We start from the raw sequence: 7,500 nt of genomic DNA on the forward strand, positions 1-7,500 counted from the left end.
AAAGGTCGACACAAGCCATGCATACAGTCAGTCTAGCTTGGATTTGCTCTTTGCAGCAAAAAATGCTGACCACAATAGATTTTGGACATTCATTCCATTCTTTTGCTCAATACTCCATTTGAATTCATATCACAAATCATTTTTACTTTTGACTTTTAACTATTTGGTTTCAAAGGATCCAAAACCCCCTTCCTTTATATCTGACGTTTTTTGGTACTGAGAGGATACAGTTCTGGCTGTCTAGTCAAGATGGAGACAAAATATCTAAAGCATAGTGCCCCGTGTGAGGATCGAACTCACGACCTTCAGATTATGCGACTGACGCGCTACCTACTGCGCTAACGAGGCAAGCTTCTAGCAAGGATGTGCCAAACTTACTTACTCAAAGCAATTAAGTTCTTTTTTCACATTGAGAACGTCTTGAGAGAACAACTCTTCCCATATGGTCTAGCGGTTAGGATTCCTGGTTTTCACCCAGGCGGCCCGGGTTCGACTCCCGGTATGGGAATGCTGCTTTTTCTGTATAATCTCTGACATTCAAAGGCAGACACAGTTGTTTGCATAAAAAAGCATTCAGGTAAAATTTGCACTTTGCAGCCAAAATTGCAAAACGTTAGGGTCTTGGCACTTCATTTCTAACTCTAGCACAACACATTTATAGGTTTCATAGCTCAAACTATTCTCAACTATCCTTTTTTACTTCAAAACGTCGAGGAACTCAACAACTCGTATGGCCTGTCCTTTGGCCTCCAATTTCCATTCTAATCTGTAGAATTTAACAACTGAATGGCAAAGTTCTCAAGCTCCCTAGTCAAAGAAAAGGAGTGAACTGTACCCTATCTGAGGGAAAACCTCATAACCATCAGAATAAGCCACTAGCTCCTAACTAGAGATGAGCGAACCGGTCCCGGTTCGGCTCGAGGCCGGTTCGCCGAACGGGGGTCCCGTTCGAGTTCGGTTCGTCGAACGTTCTACGAACCGAACTCGAACGTATAGGCTATAATGGGAGGCAATCACAAACACATAAAAATGCATTATAAATGTACACAAACAGTTAATAAACATTGCCATAACACTTACCGGTCCTCGCGATCCCTTCTGCACTCTGTCTCCTGCCGCTATTCCATCCGATGATCGCTGAATCCTCCCGGTGACCTGCACTGCCAGCAGAGAATCAGGACCTATCGTGACGTCAAAATAGCCATGTGACCAGTCACGTGGCTATTATCTCATTGGCTACAGACTGGTCACATGACTATGACACGTCATGTAGGACCTGCGAGTGCATCTCTCCGGTACACGGTGCACATATGTGTATCGCCGTGTACCGGCGACATGCTCTAGCACACGGTCGACTCCCCGTTCCGTTAGGGACCGGCTGACACAGCCGGTCATTAACGGAGATCACCGTTGCCATAGCAACGCAGTTAGCGGTGACGTCACCGCTAACCGCGGCTCCGGGAGCACCGTTGCTATGGTAACGCGTCTGTCAGCGTTACCGCTGTTACCGCTAGCAGCCAGCAGTGATCACTCACGGAGTGAAGGCTGCACGCTGCTTCCCGATTGTAGTGAGCATTGTAGTTAGGATGGAGGTTCCCCAGCCCCAAGTGATGCCCCTCACTACAATCGTCACTACTACTACACTAGAAAGAAAGAAGACAGAAGAGCAGGATCGTGGAGGGCTGACAGGGGGTAATAAAGATGGAGTCTCTAATGTGTCTGTGTATTTATTTCTATTAAAGTATTTTTTCTCTGTGTGGTGTCTTCTTTTAACCCTTTATTGGAGATTCTTAATGGCCGGGTCAAACGTGCCTGACATTAAGAATCTCTGGCTTAATACTGGCTGGTAAAACAAAGCCAGTATTAACTCATGATTACCCAACAAGCCACCCGGCTCCAGGGCTGTTGGAAGAGTTGGATACAGTGCCAGATGATGGCGCTTCTATGAGAGCGCCATTTTCTGGGACGGCTGCGGACTGAAATCCGCAGCAGAGGCGCCCACAAACCTCGGGCTAACCTGTGCTGCGGATTCCAATCCCCAGCTGCCTAGTTGTACCCGGCTGGACACAAAAATAGGGCGAAGCCCACGTCATTTGTTTTTTAATTATTTCATGAAATAAGTGAAATAATTAAAAAAAACGGGCTTCCCTATATTTTTGGTTCCCAGCCGGGTACAAATAGGCAACTGGGGGTTGGAGGCAGCCCGTGGCTGCCAGCTGTACCTGGCTAGCATACAAAAATATGGCGAAGCCCACGTCATTTTTTTGGTGGGCAAAAAACTTCTGCATGCAGTCCTGGATGGAGTATGCTGAGCCTTGTAGTTTTGCAGCTGCTGTCTGCTCTTCTCCATACAGACAGACAGCAGCTGCAGAACTACAAGGCTCAGCATACTCCATCCAGGACTGTATGCAGAAGTTTTTTGCCCCCTGAAAAAATTATGTGGCTTCGCCATATTTTTGTATGCTAGCCAGGTACAGCAGGCAGGTACGGCTGCCCCCAACCCCCAGTTGCCTATTTGTACCCGGCTGGGAACCAAAAATAAAGGGAAGCCCTTTTTTTATTATTTCATGAATTTCATGAAATAATTAGAAAACAAATGACGTAGGCTTTGCCCCATTTTTGTGTCCAGCCAGGTACAACTAGGCAGCTGGGATTGGAATCCGCACCACCGGTTGGCCTGAGCTTTCTGGGCCCCACTGCTGCGAATTGCAGTCTGCAGCCACCTCAGAAAATGGCATTTTCATAGAAGCGCCATCTTCTGGCGCTGTATCCAACTCTTCCAGCACCTGCCTGCTATACCTGGCTAGCATACAAAAATATGGCGAAGCTCACGTCCTTTTTTTGTAGCTTTTTGGCAAAAAAAAAAAAAAATGCTTCCCTGGATTTTCCATTGCCAGTGAAGGTAACACCAAGCAGTGGGGGTTAGCAGCCAGTAGCTGCTTGGATTACCCTTAGCTAGCAATACAAAAAATGCAGTGGGAGCTAACATATATTTTTTTTAATTATTTATTTAAATAACTAAAAATAAAATGGGCTTCCCTGTATTTTGATTGCTGGACATCACAGTGCTGTAAAAATAAATCTTTAAAAAAATGACGTAGCGCTCCGCGGTATTTTTGATTCTCAGCGCAGATAAAGCAGACAGCTATGGGTTGCCACCCCCATCTGCCTGCCGTTACCTTGGTTGGCAATCAAAATACAGGGAAGCCCATTAATTTTTTCTATTTAAAAAATAGTTAAAAAAAAAAAATTACGTTGGGTCCCCCCATTTTTGATAGCCAGCTAGGGTAAAGCAGACGGCTGTAGCCTGAAAACCACAGCTGGCAGCTTTACCGTGGTTGGGGATCCAATGTGGAGGTCCCCTCAGGCTCTTTTTTATAATTATTTTATAAATATTAATAATTACACAATAAAAGTAGGGGACCCCCCAAATTGGATCACCAGCCAAGGTAAAGCGGACAGCTGTGGTCTGGTATTCTCAGGGTGGGAAGGTCCATAGTTATTGGGCCTTCACAGCCTAAAAATAGCAGGCCGCAGGCACCCCAGACGTGGCGCATCCACTAGATGCGCCAATCCTGGCGCTTCACCCCAGCTCATCCCGTGCCCTGGTGCAGTGGCAAACGGGGTAATAAATCGGGTTGATACTAGCTGTAAAGTCACCTGAGATCAAGCCCAGCAGTTTGTGATGTCATGGCGTCTATTAGATACCCAACATCATAAACTGTCAGTACTAACAAAAACAAAAAATCGACAAAAGAAATTTATTTGAAAAAACAGTCCCCAAAACATTTCCTCTTTCACCAATTTATTGTAAGAAAAAAAATAAAGGGGTCCCACGACGACTCTGGACCGTCTAGAATATGGGGGGGAGACACTCAGGGAACGTATCCCCCATTTTCTAGGAGTGCGGACCCTTCATGTGAGGAGTGTGGGTGCAATGAATCTGCACTCACTCTCCCCGGGTCCACAGCAGCAGAGTCCATGTCGTAATGGTTGCTACCAAAGCTGCAATGCCCTGCTCATGAGGTAAGGGCATGCCTAATCAGGAGAACTACTGTAGAGGAAGCTCTGCTCACTGGTATATAGGTGCTCAGAGGTAATAATAGATAAAATTAGTGAGTAACCTCGGCACTCTATATCTCCCAGACTAAGTCAGTAAGTCACAACGGATAGTAATGCAAAATCACTCTTTATTGGTCCGTATTAAGAAAAATTTTTTTTCATAAGCATATATGTTTTTGTCCAAAACAAGTTACAAATGACGTTTCGGCCTGAGCCTTCGTCAGATTGGACTTATCTGCATGTAATCATGAAAAATGACAATAATCAGTATCACATAAGAGTGAGAGAACAATAACATAAACTCGAACAATGTAGAGGTACAATTGGGATGCAGCAAAAAAATTGCAACACAGCAAGAAATGAAACACATGATACAAATGTCATAATACAGTACAAGGACAATATAGTAATGACAAATATGGGGTCAGAGTAGACTTAGACAGCTCTGGTACGAAAGAGATGTCAATCATAAAGTAACATGTGCAGTAGGTGTAGAGCTACACTATGCATGGCAGAGCTAATGGGTAGACCGACCATAGAAAAAGTAGAGAAAAAGTGGAGAAAAAGTGGAGAATAAGTGGAACATAAGAGGAGAAAAAGTGGAGAAAAAGTGGAGAAAAAAGTGGAGAAAAAGTGGAGAAAAAGTGGAGAAAAAGTGGAGAAAAAGTGGAGAAAAAGTGGAGCATAAGAGGAGAAAAAGTGGAGAAAAAAGTGGAGAAAAAGTGGAGAAAAAGTGGAGCATAAGAGGAGAAAAAGTGGAGAAAAAGTGGAGAAAAAGTGGAGCATAAGAGGAGAAAAAGTGGAGAAAAAGTGGAGAAAAAGTGGAGAAAAAGTGGAGAATAAGTGGAACATAAGAGGAGAAAAAGTGGAGAAAAAGTGGAGAAAAAAGTGGAGAAAAAGTGGAGAAAAAGTGGAGAAAAAGTGGAGAAAAAGTGGAGAAAAAGTGGAGCATAAGAGGAGAAAAAGTGGAGAAAAAAGTGGAGAAAAAGTGGAGAAAAAGTGGAGCATAAGAGGAGAAAAAGTGGAGAAAAAGTGGAGCATAAGAGGAGAAAAAGTGGAGAAAAAGTGGAGAAAAAGTGGAGCATAAGAGGAGAAAAAGTGGAGATTAAGAGGAGAAAAAGTGGAGAAAAAGTGGAGCATAAGAGGAGAAAAAGTGGAGAAAAAGTGGAGAAAAAGTGGAGCATAAGAGGAGAAAAAGTGGAGAAAAAGTGGAGAAAAAAGTGGAGAAAAAGTGGAGAAAAAGTGGAGAAAAAGTGGAGAAAAAGTGGAGAAAAAGTGGAGATTAAGAGGAGAAAAAGTGGAGAAAAAGTGGAGAAAAAGTGGAGCATAAGAGGAGAAAAAGTGGAGAAAAAAGTAGAGAAAACGTGGAGAAAAAGTGGAGAAAAAGTGGAGAAAAAGTGGAGCATAAGAGGAGAAAAAGTGGAGAAAAAGTGGAGAAAAAAGTGGAGAAAAAGTGGAGAAAAAGTGGAGAAAAAGTGTAGAAAAAGTGGAGAAAAAGTGGAGCATAAGAGGAGAAAAAGTGGAGAAAAAGTGGAGAAAAAGTGGAGAAAAAGTGGAGCATAAGAGGAGAAAAAGTGGAGAAAAAGTGGAGAAAAAAGTGGAGAAAAAGTGGAGAAAAAGTGGAGAAAAAGTGGAGAAAAAGTGGAGAAAAAGTGGAGATTAAGTGGAGAAAAAGTGGAGAAAAAGTGGAGAAAAAGTGGAGCATAAGAGGAGAAAAAGTGGAGAAAAAAGTGGAGAAAACGTGGTGAAAACGTGGAGAAAAAGTGGAGAAAAAGTGGAGAAAAAGTGGAGCATAGGAGGAGAAAAAGTGGAGAAAAAAGTGGAGAAAACGTGGAGAAAAAGTGGAGAAAAAGTGGAGAAAAAGTGGAGCATAAGAGGAGAAAAAGTGGAGATTAAGAGGAGAAAAAGTGGAGAAAAAGTGGAGAAAAAGTGGAGAAAAAGTGGAGCATAAGAGGAGAAAAAGTGGAGAAAAAAGTGGAGAAAAAGTGGAGAAAAAGTGGAGATTAAGAGGAGAAAAAGTGGAGCATAAGAGGAGAAAAAGTGGAGAAAAAAGTGGAGAAAAAGTGGAGAAAGTGGAGAAAAAGTGGAGAAAAAGTGGAGAAAAAGTGGAGAATAAGAGGAGAAAAAGTGGAGAAAAAGTGGAGAAAAAGTGGAGAATAAGAGGAGAAAAAGTGGAGAATAAGTGGAGAAAAAAATGGAGAAAAAGTGGAGAAAAAGTGGAGAGAAAGTGGAGAAAAAAATGGAGAAAAAGTGGAACACCCTTTGGTACCTTTCATGTGGCACTAAGGGGTGCTTAGCTTTGTATTTAGCCAAAAAAATGAAAAAAAAATGACATAGGGTTCCCCCTAGTTTTGTAGCCAGCTAGGGTAAAGCAGACGGCTGCAGCCTGCAGACCACAGCTGGCAACCTCACCTTGGCTGGTAATCCAAAACTGAGGGCACCCCACGCTGTTATTTTAAATTAAATAAATAATTGAAAAAAAAAACACGTAGGGGTCCCCCAAAATTGGATCACCAGCCAAGGTAAAGCAGACAGCTGGGGCCTGATATTCTCAGACTAGGGAGGTCCATGGTTATTGGAATCTCCCCAGCCTAAAAATAGCAGGCCGCAGCCGCCCCAGAAGTGGCGCATCCATTAGATGCGCCAATCCTGGTGCTTCGCCCCAGCTCATCCCGCGCCCTGGTGCGGTGGCAAACGGGGTAATATTTGGGGTTAATACCAGATGTGTAATGTCACCTGGCATCAAGCCCTGGGGTTGGTGAGGTCAGGCGTCTATCAGATACCCGACATCACCAACCCAGTCAGTAATAAAAAAAAAATACACGACAAACACATTTTTATTTGAAAAAACACTCCCCAAAACATTCCCTCTTTAACCAATTTATTAGATTGAAAAACAAATCCAGGTCTGGTGTAATCCAAGGGGTTGCCATGACGATGCACACTGTCCCAGTCAATGAAGAGCAGGATGTTCCCCATTGGCTGGGAGAGCAATGCAGTGACCTGAGCTAACATCAATGGGTCAGCCCAGGTCACTGCAGGGGGGTGACAAGTGCTGCTGTCAGTGAGGTACATTACCTGCGCTGATCTCCAGCACACTGACAGCCCCTGTCACTGAGGTCAATGACCGCCCGGCGCCTTCACACCAAGTATCGCGAGAGGTCCGTGACGTCACCGCTAGTCAGTCTCGGGTCGGAAGCGATAGGTGATGTGACAAGCGGCGGCCATGGAGGACAGTGACAGCGCTGAGGTCGGGATGGCGGGACTTCATCACCGCAGGTAAGCCGAGCGAGCGAGCGAGGGGGGGGGGTGGATGTGTGTGTGTGTGTTTGTGTATGTGTGTGTATGTGTACATGCCGCGGGCAGGAGGGGGTGGAGCGAGCTGAGCGGGAAAGTGTGGGCTTCCTGCACGTAACTAAGATAAACATCGGGTTACTA

The 7,500-nt window shown here is 44.3% G+C and overlaps 1 non-coding gene across 1 annotated transcript; it reads left to right on the forward strand.

Moving 5' to 3' along the window:
• Positions 1-436: 436 nt before the first annotated feature.
• On the forward strand, positions 437-508 carry TRNAE-UUC (transfer RNA glutamic acid (anticodon UUC)). Its single transcript has one exon. It is a non-coding gene; the product is annotated as a tRNA-Glu (tRNA).
• The last annotated feature ends 6,992 nt before the right edge of the window (positions 509-7,500 follow it).

This window comes from Anomaloglossus baeobatrachus, chromosome 4 (assembly GCF_048569485.1).
Source record: "Anomaloglossus baeobatrachus isolate aAnoBae1 chromosome 4, aAnoBae1.hap1, whole genome shotgun sequence".
Lineage (NCBI taxonomy): Eukaryota > Metazoa > Chordata > Amphibia > Anura > Aromobatidae > Anomaloglossus > Anomaloglossus baeobatrachus.